This window comes from Schistocerca gregaria, unplaced genomic scaffold (genome assembly GCF_023897955.1).
Source record: "Schistocerca gregaria isolate iqSchGreg1 unplaced genomic scaffold, iqSchGreg1.2 ptg000073l, whole genome shotgun sequence".
In the NCBI taxonomy this organism is placed as follows: Eukaryota; Metazoa; Arthropoda; class Insecta; order Orthoptera; family Acrididae; genus Schistocerca; species Schistocerca gregaria.
In genome coordinates this window covers 3,446,147-3,467,789 of record NW_026061709.1, presented here as the reverse complement: position 1 = coordinate 3,467,789, position 21,643 = coordinate 3,446,147, and positions in this window count along the sequence as shown.

Below are 21,643 nucleotides of genomic sequence, written 5' to 3'. Positions count from 1 at the left end.
TTTCCGATGCACATATGGTGGCATTCTGTAATCTGTGGGCTATCAGAGTGTTGATGAAACACAGAAAGTGCATCGGGATTGATTACAACAGTCACCATGCGCACTTTCTTCCACGGGAGTAATTTCTCAAACAGTCTACGCTTTGATCGTTCCTTGGAAGACCAGTAGTAGTTTCCGATGCACATCTGGTGGCATTCTGTAAAATGTGGACTATCAGATTGTTAATGAAACACAGAAATTGCATCGGGATTGAATACAACAGTCACCATTTGCACTTTCCTCCACGGGAGTAATGTCTCAAAGAGTCTACGCTTTGATCGGTCCCTGGAAGACCAGTAGTAGTTACCGATGCACATCTGGAGGCATTCTGTAATCTGTGGAGTATCAGAGTGTTGATGAAACAAAGAAATTGCATCGGGATTGAATACAACAGTCACCATGCGCACTTTCCTCCACGGGAGTAATGTCTCAAACAGTCTACGTTTTGATCGTTCCCTGGAAGACCAGTAGTAGTTTCCGATGCACATCTGTCGGCATTCTGTAATCTGTGGACTATCAGAGTGTTGATGAAACACAGAAAATGCATCGGGATAGAATACAACAGTCACCACGCGCACTTTCCTAAATGGGAGTAATTCTCAAACAGTCTACGCTTTGATCGTTCCCCGGAAGACCAGTAGTAGTTACCGTTGCACATCTGGAGGCATTCTGTAATCTGTGGACTATCAGAGTGTTGATGAAACATAGAAATTGTATTGGGATTGAATACAACAGTCACCTTCCGCACTTTCCACCATGGGAGTAATGTCTCTAACAGTCTACGCTTTGATCATAACCTGGAAGACCAGTAGTAGTTACCGATTCACATCTGGAGGCATTCTGTAATCTGTGGACTATCAGAGTGTTGATGAAACACAGAAATTTGCATCGGGATTGAATACAACAGTCACCATGCGCACTTTCCTCCACGGGAGTAATGTCTCAAACAGTCTACGCTTTGATCGTTCCCTGGAAGACCAGTAGTAGTTTTCGATGCACATCTGGTGGCATTCTGTAATCTGTCTACTCTTAGAGTGTTGATGAAACACAGAAATTGCAACGGGATTGAATACAACAGTCACCATGCCCACTTTCCTCCACGGGAGTAATGTCTCAAACAGTCTACGCTTTGATCGTTCCCTGGAAGACCTGTAGTAGCTTCCGATGCACGTCTGGTGGCATTCTGTAATCTGTGGACTATCAGAGTGTATATGAAACATAGAAATTCCATCGGAATTGAATAAAACATTCACAATGCGCACTTTCCGCCATGGGACTAACCCTGAAACAGTCTACGCTTTAATCGTTCCCTGGAAGACCAGTAGTAGTTTCCGATGCACATCTGTCGGCATTCTGTAATCTGTGGACTATCAGAGCGCTGATGAAACACAGAAAATCCTTCGGGATTGAATACAACAGTCACCATGTGCACTTTCCTCCATGGGAGTAATGTCTCAAACAGTCTTCTCTTTGATCGTTCAATGGAAGACCAGTAGTAGTTTCCGATTCACATCTGGAGGCATTCTGTAATCTTTTAACTATCAGAGAAATGATAAAACACAGAAATTGCATCGGGATTTAATACAACAGTCACCATGCCCACATTCCTCCACGGGAGTAATGTCTCAAACAGTCTAGGCTTTGATCGTTCCCTGGAAGACCAGTTGTAGCTTCCGATGCACGTCTGGTGGCATTCTGTAATCTGTGGGCTATCAGAGTGTTGATGAAACACAGAAAGTGCATCGGGATTGAATACAACAGTCACCATGCGCACTTTTCTCCACGGGAGTAATGTCTCAAACAGTCTACGCTTTGATCGGTCCCTGGAAGACCAGTAGTAGTTACCGATGCACATGTGGTGGCATTCTGTAATCTGTGGAGTATCAAAGTGTTGATGAAACACAGAAATTTGCATCGGGATTGAATACAACAGTCACCATGCGCACTTTTCTCCATGGGAGTAATGTCTCAAACAGTCTGCACTTTGATCGTTCCCTTGAAGACCAGTTGTATTTTCCGATGCACATCTGGAGGCATTCTGTAATCTGTGGACTACCAGATTTTTGATGAAACACAGACATTGCATCGGGATTGAATGCAACAGTCACCATGCACACTTTCCATCACGGGAGGTATGACTCAAACAGTCTATGCTTTCATCGTTCCCTGGAAGACCAGTAGTAGTTTCCGATGCACATCTGGTGGCATTCTGTAATCTGTGGGCAATCAGAGTGTTGATGAAACACAGAAAGTGCATCGGGATTGATTACAACAGTCACCATGCGCACTTTCCTCCACGGGAGTAATGTCTCAAACAGTCTACGCTTTGATCGTTCCCTGGAAGACCAGTAGTAGTTTCCGATGCACATCTGGTGGCATTCTGTAATCTGTGGACTATCAGAGTGTTGATGAAACACAGAAATTGCATCGGGATTGAATACAACAGTCACCATGCGCACTTTTCTCCACGGGAGTAATGTCTCAAACAGTCTACACTTTGATCGGTAACTGGAAGTCCAGTAGTAGTTTCCGATGCACATCTGGTGGCATTCTGTAATCTGTGGAGTATCAGAGTGTTGATGAAACACAGAAATTTGCATCGGGATTGAATACAACAGTCACCATGCGCACTTTTCTCCATGGGAGTAATGTCTCAAACAGTCTACGCTTTGATCGTTCCCTGGAAGACCAGTAGTAGTTTTCCGATGCACATATGGTGGCATTCTGTAATCTGTGGGCTATCAGAGTGTTGATGAAACACAGAAAGTGCATCGGGATTGATTACAACAGTCACCATGCGCACTTTCTTCCACGGGAGTAATTTCTCAAACAGTCTACGCTTTGATCGTTCCTTGGAAGACCAGTAGTAGTTTCCGATGCACATCTGGTGGCATTCTGTAAAATGTGGACTATCAGATTGTTAATGAAACACAGAAATTGCATCGGGATTGAATACAACAGTCACCATTTGCACTTTCCTCCACGGGAGTAATGTCTCAAAGAGTCTACGCTTTGATCGGTCCCTGGAAGACCAGTAGTAGTTACCGATGCACATCTGGAGGCATTCTGTAATCTGTGGAGTATCAGAGTGTTGATGAAACAAAGAAATTGCATCGGGATTGAATACAACAGTCACCATGCGCACTTTCCTCCACGGGAGTAATGTCTCAAACAGTCTACGTTTTGATCGTTCCCTGGAAGACCAGTAGTAGTTTTCCGATGCACATATGGTGGCATTCTGTAATCTGTGGGCTATCAGAGTGTTGATGAAACACAGAAAGTGCATCGGGATTGAATACAACAGTCACCATGCGCACTTTCCTCCACGGGAGTAATGTCTCAAACAGTCTACGCTTTGATCGTTCCCTGGAAGACCTGTAGTAGCTTCCGATGCACGTCTGGTGGCATTCTGTAATCTGTGGACTATCAGAGTGTATATGAAACATAGAAATTGCATCGGAATTGAATAAAACATTCACAATGCGCACTTTCCGCCATGGGAGTAACTCTGAAACAGTCTACGCTTTAATCGTTCCCTGGAAGATAAGTAGTATTTTCCGATGCACATCTGTCGGCATTCTGTAATCTGTGGACTATCAGAGTGTTGATGAAACACAGAAATTGTATCGGGATTGAATACAACAGTCACCAATGCTTACTTTCCTCCATGGGAGTAATGTCTCAAACAGTCTATGCTTTGATCGTTCCCTGGAAGACCAGTAGTGGTTACCGATGCACATCTGGAGGCATTCTGTAATCTGTGGACTATCAGAGTGTTGATGAAACACAGAATTTGCATCGGGATTGAAAACAACAGTCACCAATGCTTACTTTCCTCCATGGGAGTAATGTCTCTAACAGTCTACGCTTTGATCATAACCTGGAAGACCAGTAGTAGTTACCGATGCACATCTGGAGGCATTCTGTAATCTGTGGACTATCAGAGTGTTGATGAAACACAGAAATTGTATCGGGATTGAAAACAACAGTCACCAATGCTTACTTTCCTCCATGGGAGTAATGTCTCTAACAGTCTACGCTTTGATCATAACCTGGAAGACCAGTAGTAGTTACCGATGCACATCTGGAGGCATTCTGTAATCTGTGGACTATCAGAGTGTTGATGAAACACAGAATTTGCATCGGGATTGAATACAACAGTCACCATGCACACTTTAGTCCTTAGGAGTAATGTCTCAAACAGTCTTCTCTTTGATCGTTCAATGGAAGACCAGTAGTAGTTTCCGATTCACATCTGGAGGCATTCTGTAATCTTTTAACTATCAGAGAAATGATAAAACACAGAAATTGCATCGGGATTTAATACAACAGTCACCATGCCCACATTCCTCCACGGGAGTAATGTCTCAAACAGTCTAGGCTTTGATCGTTCCCTGGAAGACCAGTTGTAGCTTCCGATGCACGTCTGGTGGCATTCTGTAATCTGTGGGCTATCAGAGTGTTGATGAAACACAGAAAGTGCATCGGGATTGAATACAACAGTCACCATGCGCACTTTTCTCCACGGGAGTAATGTCTCAAACAGTCTACGCTTTGATCGGTCCCTGGAAGACCAGTAGTAGTTACCGATGCACATGTGGTGGCATTCTGTAATCTGTGGAGTATCAAAGTGTTGATGAAACACAGAAATTTGCATCGGGATTGAATACAACAGTCACCATGCGCACTTTTCTCCATGGGAGTAATGTCTCAAACAGTCTGCACTTTGATCGTTCCCTTGAAGACCAGTTGTATTTTCCGATGCACATCTGGAGGCATTCTGTAATCTGTGGACTACCAGATTTTTGATGAAACACAGACATTGCATCGGGATTGAATGCAACAGTCACCATGCGCACTTTCCATCACGGGAGGTATGACTCAAACAGTCTATGCTTTCATCGTTCCCTGGAAGACCAGTAGTAGTTTCCGATGCACATCTGGTGGCATTCTGTAATCTGTGGGCAATCAGAGTGTTGATGAAACACAGAAAGTGCATCGGGATTGATTACAACAGTCACCATGCGCACTTTCCTCCACGGGAGTAATGTCTCAAACAGTCTACGCTTTGATCGTTCCCTGGAAGACCAGTAGTAGTTTCCGATGCACATCTGGTGGCATTCTGTAATCTGTGGACTATCAGAGTGTTGATGAAACACAGAAATTGCATCGGGATTGAATACAACAGTCACCATGCGCACTTTTCTCCACGGGAGTAATGTCTCAAACAGTCTACACTTTGATCGGTAACTGGAAGTCCAGTAGTAGTTTCCGATGCACATCTGGTGGCATTCTGTAATCTGTGGAGTATCAGAGTGTTGATGAAACACAGAAATTTGCATCGGGATTGAATACAACAGTCACCATGCGCACTTTTCTCCATGGGAGTAATGTCTCAAACAGTCTACGCTTTGATCGTTCCCTGGAAGACCAGTAGTAGTTTTCCGATGCACATATGGTGGCATTCTGTAATCTGTGGGCTATCAGAGTGTTGATGAAACACAGAAAGTGCATCGGGATTGATTACAACAGTCACCATGCGCACTTTCTTCCACGGGAGTAATTTCTCAAACAGTCTACGCTTTGATCGTTCCTTGGAAGACCAGTAGTAGTTTCCGATGCACATCTGGTGGCATTCTGTAAAATGTGGACTATCAGATTGTTAATGAAACACAGAAATTGCATCGGGATTGAATACAACAGTCACCATTTGCACTTTCCTCCACGGGAGTAATGTCTCAAAGAGTCTACGCTTTGATCGGTCCCTGGAAGACCAGTAGTAGTTACCGATGCACATCTGGAGGCATTCTGTAATCTGTGGAGTATCAGAGTGTTGATGAAACAAAGAAATTGCATCGGGATTGAATACAACAGTCACCATGCGCACTTTCCTCCACGGGAGTAATGTCTCAAACAGTCTACGTTTTGATCGTTCCCTGGAAGACCAGTAGTAGTTTTCCGATGCACATATGGTGGCATTCTGTAATCTGTGGGCTATCAGAGTGTTGATGAAACACAGAAAGTGCATCGGGATTGAATACAACAGTCACCATGCGCACTTTCCTCCACGGGAGTAATGTCTCAAACAGTCTACGCTTTGATCGTTCCCTGGAAGACCTGTAGTAGCTTCCGATGCACGTCTGGTGGCATTCTGTAATCTGTGGACTATCAGAGTGTATATGAAACATAGAAATTGCATCGGAATTGAATAAAACATTCACAATGCGCACTTTCCGCCATGGGAGTAACTCTGAAACAGTCTACGCTTTAATCGTTCCCTGGAAGATAAGTAGTATTTTCCGATGCACATCTGTCGGCATTCTGTAATCTGTGGACTATCAGAGTGTTGATGAAACACAGAAATTGTATCGGGATTGAATACAACAGTCACCAATGCTTACTTTCCTCCATGGGAGTAATGTCTCAAACAGTCTATGCTTTGATCGTTCCCTGGAAGACCAGTAGTGGTTACCGATGCACATCTGGAGGCATTCTGTAATCTGTGGACTATCAGAGTGTTGATGAAACACAGAATTTGCATCGGGATTGAAAACAACAGTCACCAATGCTTACTTTCCTCCATGGGAGTAATGTCTCTAACAGTCTACGCTTTGATCATAACCTGGAAGACCAGTAGTAGTTACCGATGCACATCTGGAGGCATTCTGTAATCTGTGGACTATCAGAGTGTTGATGAAACACAGAAATTGTATCGGGATTGAAAACAACAGTCACCAATGCTTACTTTCCTCAATGGGAGTAATGTCTCTAACAGTCTACGCTTTGATCATAACCTGGAAGACCAGTAGTAGTTACCGATGCACATCTGGAGGCATTCTGTAATCTGTGGACTATCAGAGTGTTGATGAAACACAGAATTTGCATCGGGATTGAATACAACAGTCACCATGCACACTTTAGTCCTTAGGAGTAATGTCTCAAACAGTCTTCTCTTTGATCGTTCAATGGAAGACCAGTAGTAGTTTCCGATTCACATCTGGAGGCATTCTGTAATCTTTTAACTATCAGAGAAATGATAAAACACAGAAATTGCATCGGGATTTAATACAACAGTCACCATGCCCACATTCCTCCACGGGAGTAATGTCTCAAACAGTCTAGGCTTTGATCGTTCCCTGGAAGACCAGTTGTAGCTTCCGATGCACGTCTGGTGGCATTCTGTAATCTGTGGGCTATCAGAGTGTTGATGAAACACAGAAAGTGCATCGGGATTGAATACAACAGTCACCATGCGCACTTTTCTCCACGGGAGTAATGTCTCAAACAGTCTACGCTTTGATCGGTCCCTGGAAGACCAGTAGTAGTTACCGATGCACATGTGGTGGCATTCTGTAATCTGTGGAGTATCAAAGTGTTGATGAAACACAGAAATTTGCATCGGGATTGAATACAACAGTCACCATGCGCACTTTTCTCCATGGGAGTAATGTCTCAAACAGTCTGCACTTTGATCGTTCCCTTGAAGACCAGTTGTATTTTCCGATGCACATCTGGAGGCATTCTGTAATCTGTGGACTACCAGATTTTTGATGAAACACAGACATTGCATCGGGATTGAATGCAACAGTCACCATGCGCACTTTCCATCACGGGAGGTATGACTCAAACAGTCTATGCTTTCATCGTTCCCTGGAAGACCAGTAGTAGTTTCCGATGCACATCTGGTGGCATTCTGTAATCTGTGGGCAATCAGAGTGTTGATGAAACACAGAAAGTGCATCGGGATTGATTACAACAGTCACCATGCGCACTTTCCTCCACGGGAGTAATGTCTCAAACAGTCTACGCTTTGATCGTTCCCTGGAAGACCAGTAGTAGTTTCCGATGCACATCTGGTGGCATTCTGTAATCTGTGGACTATCAGAGTGTTGATGAAACACAGAAATTGCATCGGGATTGAATACAACAGTCACCATGCGCACTTTTCTCCACGGGAGTAATGTCTCAAACAGTCTACACTTTGATCGGTAACTGGAAGTCCAGTAGTAGTTTCCGATGCACATCTGGTGGCATTCTGTAATCTGTGGAGTATCAGAGTGTTGATGAAACACAGAAATTTGCATCGGGATTGAATACAACAGTCACCATGCGCACTTTTCTCCATGGGAGTAATGTCTCAAACAGTCTACGCTTTGATCGTTCCCTGGAAGACCAGTAGTAGTTTTCCGATGCACATATGGTGGCATTCTGTAATCTGTGGGCTATCAGAGTGTTGATGAAACACAGAAAGTGCATCGGGATTGATTACAACAGTCACCATGCGCACTTTCTTCCACGGGAGTAATTTCTCAAACAGTCTACGCTTTGATCGTTCCTTGGAAGACCAGTAGTAGTTTCCGATGCACATCTGGTGGCATTCTGTAAAATGTGGACTATCAGATTGTTAATGAAACACAGAAATTGCATCGGGATTGAATACAACAGTCACCATTTGCACTTTCCTCCACGGGAGTAATGTCTCAAAGAGTCTACGCTTTGATCGGTCCCTGGAAGACCAGTAGTAGTTACCGATGCACATCTGGAGGCATTCTGTAATCTGTGGAGTATCAGAGTGTTGATGAAACAAAGAAATTGCATCGGGATTGAATACAACAGTCACCATGCGCACTTTCCTCCACGGGAGTAAAGTCTCAAACAGTCTACGTTTTGATCGTTCCCTGGAAGACCAGTAGTAGTTTCCGATGCACATCTGTCGGCATTCTGTAATCTGTGGACTATCAGAGTGTTGATGAAACACAGAAAATGCATCGGGATAGAATACAACAGTCACCACGCGCACTTTCCTAAATGGGAGTAATTCTCAAACAGTCTACGCTTTGATCGTTCCCCGGAAGACCAGTAGTAGTTACCGTTGCACATCTGGAGGCATTCTGTAATCTGTGGACTATCAGAGTGTTGATGAAACATAGAAATTGTATTGGGATTGAATACAACAGTCACCTTCCGCACTTTCCACCATGGGAGTAATGTCTCTAACAGTCTACGCTTTGATCATAACCTGGAAGACCAGTAGTAGTTACCGATTCACATCTGGAGGCATTCTGTAATCTGTGGACTATCAGAGTGTTGATGAAACACAGAAATTTGCATCGGGATTGAATACAACAGTCACCATGCGCACTTTCCTCCACGGGAGTAATGTCTCAAACAGTCTACGCTTTGATCGTTCCCTGGAAGACCAGTAGTAGTTTTCGATGCACATCTGGTGGCATTCTGTAATCTGTCTACTCTTAGAGTGTTGATGAAACACAGAAATTGCAACGGGATTGAATACAACAGTCACCATGCCCACTTTCCTCCACGGGAGTAATGTCTCAAACAGTCTACGCTTTGATCGTTCCCTGGAAGACCTGTAGTAGCTTCCGATGCACGTCTGGTGGCATTCTGTAATCTGTGGACTATCAGAGTGTATATGAAACATAGAAATTCCATCGGAATTGAATAAAACATTCACAATGCGCACTTTCCGCCATGGGACTAACCCTGAAACAGTCTACGCTTTAATCGTTCCCTGGAAGACCAGTAGTAGTTTCCGATGCACATCTGTCGGCATTCTGTAATCTGTGGACTATCAGAGCGCTGATGAAACACAGAAAATCCTTCGGGATTGAATACAACAGTCACCATGTGCACTTTCCTCCATGGGAGTAATGTCTCAAACAGTCTATGCTTTGATCGTTCCCTGGAAGACCAGTAGTGGTTACCGATGCACATCTGGAGGCATTCTGTAATCTGTGGACTATCAGAGTGTTGATGAAACACAGAAATTGTATCGGGATTGAATACAACAGTCACCAATGCTTACTTTCCTCCATGGGAGTAATGTCTCTAATAGTCTACGCTTTGATCATAACCTGGAAGACCAGTAGTAGTTACTGATGCACATCTGGAGGCATTCTGTAATCTGTGGACTATCAGAGTGTTGATGAAACACAGAATTTGCATCGGGATTGAATACAACAGTCACCATGCGCACTTTAGTCCTTAGGAGTAATGTCTCAAACAGTCTACTATTTGATCGTTCCCTGGAAGACCAGTAGTAGTTTCCGATGCACATCTGGAGGCATTCTGTAATCTTTTAACTATCAGAGAATTGATGAAACACAGAAATTGCATCGGGATTGAATACAACAGTCACCATGCGCACTTTCCTACACGGGAGTAATGTCTCAAACAGTCTACGTTTTGATCGTTCCCTGGAAGACCAGTAGTAGTTTCCGATGCACATCTGTCGGCATTCTGTAATCTGTGGACTATCAGAGTGTTGATGAAACACAGAAAATGCGTCGGGATTGAATACAACAGTCACCATGCGCACTTTTCTCCATGGGAGTAATGTCTCAAACAGTCTACACTTTGATCGTTCCCTTGAAGACCAGTTGTATTTTCCGATGCACATCTGGAGGCATTCTGTAATCTGTGGACTACCAGATTTTTGATGAAACACAGACATTGCATCGGGATTGAATGCAACAGTCACCATGCGCACTTTCCATCACGGGAGGTATGACTCAAACAGTCTATGCTTTCATCGTTCCCTGGAAGACCAGTAGTAGTTTCCGATGCACATCTGGTGGCATTCTGTAATCTGTGGGCAATCAGAGTGTTGATGAAACACAGAAAGTGCATCGGGATTGATTACAACAGTCACCATGCGCACTTTCCTCCACGGGAGTAATGTCTCAAACAGTCTACGCATTGATCGTTCCCTGGAAGACCAGTAGTAGTTTCCGATGCACATCTGGTGGCATTCTGTAATCTGTGGAGTATCAGAGTGTTGATGAAACACAGAAATTTGCATCGGGATTGAATACAACAGTCACCATGCGCACTTTTCTCCATGGGAGTAATGTCTCAAACAGTCTACGCTTTGATCGTTCCCTGGAAGACCAGTAGTAGTTTTCCGATACACATATGGTGGCATTCTGTAATCTGTGGGCTATCAGAGTGTTGATGAAACACAGAAAGTGCATCGGGATTGATTACAACAGTCACCATGCGCACTTTCTTCCACGGGAGTAATTTCTCAAACAGTCTACGCTTTGATCGTTCCTTGGAAGACCAGTAGTAGTTTCCGATGCACATCTGGTGGCATTCTGTAAAATGTGGACTATCAGATTGTTAATGAAACACAGAAATTGCATCGGGATTGAATACAACAGTCACCATTTGCACTTTCCTCCACGGGAGTAATGTCTCAAAGAGTCTACGCTTTGATCGGTCCCTGGAAGACCAGTAGTAGTTACCGATGCACATCTGGAGGCATTCTGTAATCTGTGGAGTATCAGAGTGTTGATGAAACAAAGAAATTGCATCGGGATTGAATACAACAGTCACCATGCGCACTTTCCTCCACGGGAGTAATGTCTCAAACAGTCTACGTTTTGATCGTTCCCTGGAAGACCAGTAGTAGTTTCCGATGCACATCTGTCGGCATTCTGTAATCTGTGGACTATCAGAGTGTTGATGAAACACAGAAAATGCATCGGGATAGAATACAACAGTCACCACGCGCACTTTCCTAAATGGGAGTAATTCTCAAACAGTCTACGCTTTGATCGTTCCCTGGAAGACCAGTAGTGGTTACCGATGCACATCTGGAGGCATTCTGTAATCTGTCGACTATCAGAGTGTTGATGAAACACAGAAACTGCATCGGGATTGAATACAACAATCACCATCCGCACTTTCCTCTATGGGAGTAATGTCTGAAACAGTCTACGCTTTGATCATAACCTGGAAGACCAGTAGTAGTTACCGATGCACATCTGGAGGCATTCTGTAATCTGTGGACTATCAGAGTGTTGATGAAACACAGAATTTGCATCGGGATTGAATACAACAGTCACCATGCACACTTTAGTCCTTAGGAATAATGTCTCAAACAGTCTACTCTTTGATCGTTCCCTGGAAGACCAGTAGTAGTTTCCGATTCACATCTGGAGGCATTCTGTAATCTTTTAACTATCAGAGAAATGATGAAACACAGAAATTGCATCGGGATTGAATACAACAGTCACCATGCCCACATTCCTCCACGGGAGTAATGTCTCAAACAGTCTAGGCTTTGATCGTTCTCTGGAAGACCAGTTGTAGCTTCCGATGCACGTCTGGTGGCATTCTGTAATCTGTGGGCTATCAGAGTGTTGATGAAACACAGAAAGTGCATCGGGATTGAATACAACAGTCACCATGCGCACTTTTCTCCACGGGAGTAATGTCTCAAACAGTCTACGCTTTGATCGGTCCCTGGAAGACCAGTAGTAGTTACCGATGCACATGTGGTGGCATTCTGTAATATGTGGAGTATCAGAGTGTTGATGAAACACAGAAATTTGCATCGGATTGAATACAACAGTCACCATGCGCACTTTTCTCCATGGGAGTAATGTCTCAAACAGTCTACGCTTTGATCGTTCCCTTGAAGACCAGTTGTATTTTCCGATGCACATCTGGAGGCATTCTGTAATCTGTGGACTACCAGATTTTTGATGAAACACAGACATTGCATCGGGATTGAATGCAACAGTCACCATGCGCACTTTCCATCACGGGAGGTATGACTCAAACAGTCTATGCTTTCATCGTTCCCTGGAAGACCAGTAGTAGTTTCCGATGCACATCTGGTGGCATTCTGTAATCTGTGGGCAATCAGAGTGTTGATGAAACACAGAAAGTGCATCGGGATTGATTACAACAGTCACCATGCGCACTTTCCTCCACGGGAGTAATGTCTCAAACAGTCTACGCTTTGATCGTTCCCTGGAAGACCAGTAGTAGTTTCCGATGCACATCTGGTGGCATTCTGTAATCTGTGGACTATCAGAGTGTTGATGAAACACATTAATTGCATTGGGATTGAATACAACAGTCACCATGCGCACTTTTCTCCACGGGAGTAATGTCTCAAACAGTCTACGCTTTGATCGGTAACTGGAAGTCCAGTAGTAGTTTCCGATGCACATCTGGTGGCATTCTGTAATCTGTGGAGTATCAGAGTGTTGATGAAACACAGAAATTTGCATCGGGATTGAATACAACAGTCACCATGCGCACTTTTCTCCATGGGAGTAATGTCTCAAACAGTCTACGCTTTGATCGTTCCCTGGAAGACCAGTAGTAGTTTTCCGATGCACATATGGTGGCATTCTGTAATCTGTGGGCTATCAGAGTGTTGATGAAACACAGAAAGTGCATCGGGATTGATTACAACAGTCACCATGCGCACTTTCTTCCACGGGAGTAATTTCTCAAACAGTCTACGCTTTGATCGTTCCTTGGAAGACCAGTAGTAGTTTCCGATGCACATCTGGTGGCATTCTGTAAAATGTGGACTATCAGATTGTTAATGAAACACAGAAATTGCATCGGGATTGAATACAACAGTCACCATTTGCACTTTCCTCCACGGGAGTAATGTCTCAAAGAGTCTACGCTTTGATCGGTCCCTGGAAGACCAGTAGTAGTTACCGATGCACATCTGGAGGCATTCTGTAATCTGTGGAGTATCAGAGTGTTGATGAAACAAAGAAATTGCATCGGGATTGAATACAACAGTCACCATGCGCACTTTCCTCCACGGGAGTAATGTCTCAAACAGTCTACGTTTTGATCGTTCCCTGGAAGACCAGTAGTAGTTTCCGATGCACATCTGTCGGCATTCTGTAATCTGTGGACTATCAGAGTGTTGATGAAACACAGAAAATGCATCGGGATAGAATACAACAGTCACCACGCGCACTTTCCTAAATGGGAGTAATTCTCAAACAGTCTACGCTTTGATCGTTCCCTGGAAGACCAGTAGTAGTTACCGTTGCACATCTGGAGGCATTCTGTAATCTGTGGACTATCAGAGTGTTGATGAAACATAGAAATTGTATTGGGATTGAATACAACAGTCACCTTCCGCACTTTCCACCATGGGAGTAATGTCTCTAACAGTCTACGCTTTGATCATAACCTGGAAGACCAGTAGTAGTTACCGATGCACATCTGGAGGCATTCTGTAATCTGTGGACTATCAGAGTGTTGATGAAACACAGATATTTGCATCGGGATTGAATACAACAGTCACCATGCGCACTTTCCTCCACGGGAGTAATGTCTCAAACAGTCTACGCTTTGATCGTTCCCTGGAACCAGTAGTAGTTTTCGATGCACATCTGGTGGCATTCTGTAATCTGTCTACTCTTAGAGTGTTGATGAAACACAGAAATTGCAACGGGATTGAATACAACAGTCACCATGCCCACTTTCCTCCACGGGAGTAATGTCTCAAACAGTCTACGCTTTGATCGTTCCCTGGAAGACCTGTAGTAGCTTCCGATGCACGCCTGGTGGCATTCTGTAATCTGTGGACTATCAGAGTGTATATGAAACATAGAAATTGCATCGGAATTGAATAAAACAATTACAATGCGCACTTTCCGCCATGGGAGTAACCCTGAAACAGTCTACGCTTTAATCGTTCCCTGGAAGACCAGTAGTAGTTTCCGATGCACATCTGTCGGCATTCTGTAATCTGTGGACTATCAGAGCGCTGATGAAACACAGAAAATCCTTCGGGATTGAATACAACAGTCACCATGTGCACTTTCCTCCATGGGAGTAATGTCTCAAACAGTCTATGCTTTGATCGTTCCCTGGAAGACCAGTAGTGGTTACCGATGCACATCTGGAGGCATTCTGTAATCTCCGGACTATCAGAGTGTTGATGAAACACAGAAATTGTATCGGGATTGAATACAACAGTCACCAATGCTTACTTTCCTCCATGGGAGTAATGTCTCTAATAGTCTACGCTTTGATCATAACCTGGAAGACCAGTAGTAGTTACTGATGCACATCTGGAGGCATTCTGTAATCTGTGGACTATCAGAGTGTTGATGAAACACAGAATTTGCATCGGGATTGAATACAACAGTCACCATGCGTACTTTAGTCCATAGTAGTAATGTCTCAAACAGTCTACTATTTGATCGTTCCCTGGAAGACCAGTAGTAGTTTCCGATGCAAATCTGGAGGCATTCTGTAATCTTTTAACTATCAGAGAATTGATGAAACACAGAAATTGCATCGGGATTGAATACAACAGTCACCATGCGCACTTTCCTCCACGGGAGTAATGTCTCAAACAGTCTACGTTTTGATCGTTCCCTGGAAGACCAGTAGTAGTTTCCGATGCACATCTGTCGGCATTCTGTAATCTGTGGACTATCAGAGTGTTGATGAAACACAGAAAATGCATCGGGATAGAATACAACAGTCACCACGCGCACTTTCCTAAATGGGAGTAATTCTCAAACAGATACTCTTTGATCGTTCCCTGGAAGACCAGTAGTAGTTACCGTTGCACATCTGGAGGCATTCTGTAATCTGTGGACTATCAGAGTGTTGATGAAACATAGAAATTGTATTGGGATTGAATACAACAGTCACCTTCCGCACTTTCCACCATGGGAGTAATGTCTCTAACAGTCTACGCTTTGATCATAACCTGGAAGACCAGTAGTAGTTACCGATGCACATCTGGAGGCATTCTGTAATCTGTGGACTATCAGAGTGTTGATGAAACACAGAAATTTGCATCGGGATTGAATACAACAGTCACCATGCGCACTTTCCTCCACGGGAGTAATGTCTCAAACAGTCTACGCTTTGATCGTTCCCTGGAAGACCAGTAGTAGTTTTCGATGCACATCTGGTGGCATTCTGTAATCTGTCTACTTTTAGAGTGTTGATGAAACACAGAAATTGCAACGGGATTGAATACAACAGTCACCATGCCCACTTTTCTCCACGGGAGTAATGTCTCAAACAGTCTACGCTTTGATCGTTCCCTGGAAGACCTGTAGTAGCTTCCGATGCACGTCTGGTGGCATTCTGTAATCTGTGGACTATCAGAGTGTATATGAAACTTAGAAATTGCGTCGGAATTGAATAAAACATTCACAATGCGCACTTTCTGCCATGGGAGTAACCCTGAAACAGTCTACGCTTTAATCGTTCCCTGGAAGACCAGTAGTAGTTTCCGATGCACATCTGTCGGCATTCTGTAATCTGTGGACTATCAGAGTGTTGATGAAACACAGAAATTGTATCGGGATTGAATACAACAGTCACCAATGCTTACTTTCCTCCATGGGAGTAATGTCTCTAACAGTCTACGCTTTGATCATAACCTGGAAGACCAGTAGTAGTTACCGATGCACATCTGGAGGCATTCTGTAATCTGTGGACTATCAGAGTGTTGATGAAACACAGAATTTGCATCGGGATTGAATACAACAGTCACCATGCGCACTTTAGTCCTTAGGAGTAATGTCTCAAACAGTCCACTATTTGATCGTTCCCTGGAAGACCAGTAGTAGTTTCCGATGCACATCTGGAGGCATTCTGTAATCTTTTAACTATCAGAGAATTGATGAAACACAGAAATTGCATCGGGATTGAATACAACAGTCACCATGCGCACTTTCCTCCATGGGAGTAATGTCTCAAACAGTCTACGCTTTGGTCGTTCCCTGGAAGACCAGTAGTAGTTTCCGATGCACATCTGGTGGCATTCTGTAATCTGTGGGCTATCAGAGTGTTGATGAAACACAGAAATTGCATCGGGATTGAATACAACAGTCACCATGCCCACATTCCTCCACGGGAGTAATGTCTCAAAGATTCTACGCTTTGATCGTTCCCTGGAAGACCAGTAGTAGCTTTCGATGCACGTCTGGTGGCATTCTGTAATCTGTGGACTATCAGAGTGTTGATGAAACACAGAAATTGCATCGGAATTGAATAAAACAGTCACCATGCGCACTTTCCGCCATGGGAGTACCCCTGAAACAGTCTACGCTTTGATCGTTCCCTGGGAGACCAGTAGTAGTTACCGATGCACATCTGGAGGCATTCTGTAATCTGTGGACTATCAGAGTGTTGATGAAACACAGAAAATGCATCGGGATTGTATACAACAGTCACCATGCCCACTTTCCTCCACGGGAGGAATGTCTCAAACAGTCTACGCTTTGATCGTTCCCTGGAAGACCAGTAGTAGCTTCCGATGCACGTCTGGTGGCATTCTGTAATCTGTGGACTATCAGAGTGTATATGAAACACAGAAATTGCATCGGAATTGAATAAAACATTCAACATGCGCACTTACCGCCATGGGAGTAACCCTGAAACAGTCTACGCTTTAATCGTTCCCTGGAAGACCAGTAGCAGTTTCCGATGCACATCTGTCGGCATTCTGTAATCTGTGGACTATCAGAGTGCTGATGAAACACAGAAAATCCTTCGGGATTGAATACAACAGTCACAATGCGCACATTCCTCCATGGGAGTAATGTCTCAAACAGTCTATGCTTTGATCGTTCCCTGGAAGACCAGTAGTAGTTACCGATGCACATCTGGAGGCATTCTGTAATCTGTGGACTATCAGAGTGTTGATGAAACACAGAAATTGTATCGGGATTGAATACAACAGTCACCAGTGCGCACTTTCCTCCATGGGAGTAATGTCTCTAACAGTCTACGCTTTGATCATAACCTGGAAGACCAGTAGTAGTTACCGATGCACATCTGGAGGAATTCTGTAATCTGTGGACTATAAGAGTGTTGATGAAACACAGAAATTGCATCGGGATTGAATACAACAGTCGCCATACGCACTTTCCTCCATAGGAGTAATGTCTCAAACAGTCTACTCTTTGATCGTTCCCTGGAAGACCAGCAGTAGTTTCCGATGCACATCTGGAGGATATCTGTAATCTGTTAACTATCAGAGAGTTGATAAAGCATAGAAATTGGATCGGGATTGAATACAACAGTCACCATGCGCACTTTCCTCCATGGGAGTAATGTCACAAACAGTCTATGCTTTGAACGTTTCCTGGAAGACCAGTAGTAGTTTTCCGATGCACATATGGTGGCATTCTGTAATCTGTGGGCTATCACAGTGTTGATGAAACACAGAAAGTGCATCGGGATTGATTACAACAGTCACCATGCGCACTTTCCTCCACGGGAGTAATGTCTCAAACAGTCTACGCTTTGATCGTTCCCTGGAAGACCAGTAGTAGTTTCCGATGCACATCTGGTGGCATTATGTAATCTGTGGACTATCAGAGTGTTAATGAAACACAGAAATTGCATCGGGATTGAATACAACAGTCACCATGGGCACTTTCCTCCACGGGAGTAATGTCTCTAACAGTCTACGCTTTGATCATAACCTGGAAGACCAGTAGTAGTTACCGATGCACATCTGGTGGCATTCTGTAATCTGTGGAGTATCAGAGTGTAGATGAAACAAATAAATTGCTTCGGGATTGAATACAACAGTCACCAGGCGCACTTTCCTCTATGGGAGTAATTCTCAAACAGTCTACGCTTTGATCGTTCCCTGGAAGACCAGTAGTAGTTACCGTTGCACATCTGGAGGCATTCTGTAATCTGTGGACTATCACAGTGTTGATGAAACACAGAAATTGCATCGGGATTGAATACAACAGTCACCATACGCACTTTCCTCCATAGGAGTAATGTCTCAAACAGTCTACTCTTTGATCGTTCCCTGGAAGACCAGCAGTAGTTTCCGATGCACATCTGGAGGCTATCTGTAATCTGTTAACTATCAGAGAGTTGATAAAGCATAGAAATTGGATCGGGATTGAATACAACAGTCACCATGCGCACTTTCCTCCATGGGAGTAATGTCTCAAACAGTCTATGCTTTGAACGTTTCCTGGAAGACCAGTAGTAGTTTTCCGATGCACATATGGTGGCATTCTGTAATTTGTGGGCTATCAGAGTGTTGATGAAACACAGAAAGTGCATCGGGATTGATTACAACAGTCACCATGCGCACTTTCCTCCACGGGAGTAATGTCTCAAACAGTCTACGCTTTGATCGTTCCCTGGAAGACCCGTAGTAGTTTCCGATGCACATCTGGTGGCATTATGTAATCTGTGGACTATCAGAGTGTTAATGAAACACAGAAATTGCATCGGGATTGAATACAACAGTCACCATGGGCACTTTCCTCCACGGGAGTAATGTCTCAAACAGTCTACGCTTTGATCGTTCCCTGGAAGACAAGTAGTAGTTTTCGATGCACATCTGGTGGCATTCTGTAATCTGTGGACTATCAGAGTGTTAATGAGACACAGAAATTGCATCGGGATTGAATACAACAGTCACCATGGGCACTTTCCTCCACAAGAGTAATGTCTCAAACAGTCTACGTTTTGATCGTTCCCTGGAAGACCAGTAGTAGTTTCCGATGCACATCTGTCGGCATTCTGTAATCTGTGGACTATCAGAGTGTTGATGAAACACAGAAAATGCATCGGGATAGAATACAACAGTCACCACGCGCACTTTCCTAAATGGGAGTAATTCTCAAACAGTCTACGCTTTGATCGTTCCCTGGAAGACCAGTAGTGGTTACTGATGCACATCTGGAGGCATTCTGTAATCTGTGGACTATCAGAGTGTTGATGAAACACAGAAATTGTATCGGGATTGAAAACAACAGTCACCAATGCTTACTTTCCTCCATGGGAGTAATGTCTCTAACAGTCTACGCTTTGATCATAACCTGGAAGACCAGTAGTAGTTACCGATGCACATTTGGAGGCATTCTGTAATCTGTGGACTATCAGAGTGTTGATGAAACACAGAATTTGCATCGGGATTGAATACAACAGTCACCATGCACACTTTAGTCCTTAGGAGTAATGTCTCAAACAGTCTACTCTTTGATCGTTCCCTGGAAGACCAGTAGTAGTTTCCGATTCACATCTGGAGGCATTCTGTAATCTTTTAACTATCAGAGAAATGATGAAACACAGAAATTGCATCGGGATTGAATACAACAGTCACCATGCCCACATTCCTCCACGGGAGTAATGTCTCAAACAGTCTACGCTTTGATCGTTCCCTTGAAGACCAGTTGTATTTTCCGATGCACATCTGGAGGCATTCTGTAATCTGTGGACTACCAGATTTTTGATGAAACACAGACATTGCATCGGGATTGAATGCAACAGTCACCATGCGCACTTTCCATCACGGGAGGTATGACTCAAACAGTCTATGCTTTCATCGTTCCCTGGAAGACCAGTAGTAGTTTCCGATGCACATCTGGTGGCATTCTGTAATCTGTGGGCAATCAGAGTGTTGATGAAACACAGAAAGTGCATCGGGATTGATTACAACAGTCACCATGCGCACTTTCCTCCACGGGAGTAATGTCTCAAACAGTCTACGCTTTGATCGTTCCCTGGAAGACCAGTAGTAGTTTCCGATGCACATCTGGTGGCATTCTGTAATCTGTGGACTATCAGAGTGTTGATGAAACACAGAAATTGCATCGGGATTGAATACAACAGTCACCATGCGCACTTTTCTCCACGGGAGTAATGTCTCGAACAGTCTACGCTTTGATCGGTAACTGGAAGTCCAGTAGTAGTTTCCGATGCACATCTGGTGGCATTCTGTAATCTGTGGAGTATCAGAGTGTTGATGAAACACAGAAATTTGCATCGGGATTGAATACAACAGTCACCATGCGCACTTTTCTCCATGGGAGTAATGTCTCAAACAGTCTACGCTTTGATCGTTCCCTGGAAGACCAGTAGTAGTTTTCCGATGCACATATGGTGGCATTCTGTAATCTGTGGGCTATCAGAGTGTTGATGAAACACAGAAAGTGCATCGGGATTGATTACAACAGTCACCATGCGCACTTTCTTCCACGGGAGTAATTTCTCAAACAGTCTACGCTTTGATCGTTCCTTGGAAGACCAGTAGTAGTTTCCGATGCACATCTGGTGGCATTCTGTAAAATGTGGACTATCCGATTGTTAATGAAACACAGAAATTGCATCGGGATTGAATACAACAGTCACCATTTGCACTTTCCTCCACGGGAGTAATGTCTCAAAGAGTCTACGCTTTGATCGGTCCCTGGAAGACCAGTAGTAGTTACCGATGCACATCTGGAGGCATTCTGTAATCTGTGGAGTATCAGAGTGTTGATGAAACAAAGAAATTGCATCGGGATTGAATACAACAGTCACCATGCGCACTTTCCTCCACGGGAGTAATGTCTCAAAGAGTCTACGCTTTGATCGGTCCCTGGAAGACCAGTAGTAGTTACCGATGCACATCTGTCGGCATTCTGTAATCTGTGGACTACCAGAGTGTTGATGAAACACAGAAAATGCATCGGGATAGAATACAACAGTTACCACGCGCACTTTCCTAAATGGGAGTAATTCTCAAACAGTCTACGCTTTGATCGTTCCCTGGAAGACCAGTAGTAGTTACCGTTGCACATCTGGAGGCATTCTGTAATCTGTGGACTATCAGAGTGTTGATGAAACATAGAAATTGTATTGGGATTGAATACAACAGTCACCTTCCGCACTTTCCACCATGGGAGTAATGTCTCTAACAGTCTACGCTTTGATCATAACCTGGAAGACCAGTAGTAGTTACCGTTGCACATCTGGAGGCATTCTGTAATCTGTGGACTATCAGAGTGTTGATGAAACACAGAAATTTGCATCGGGATTG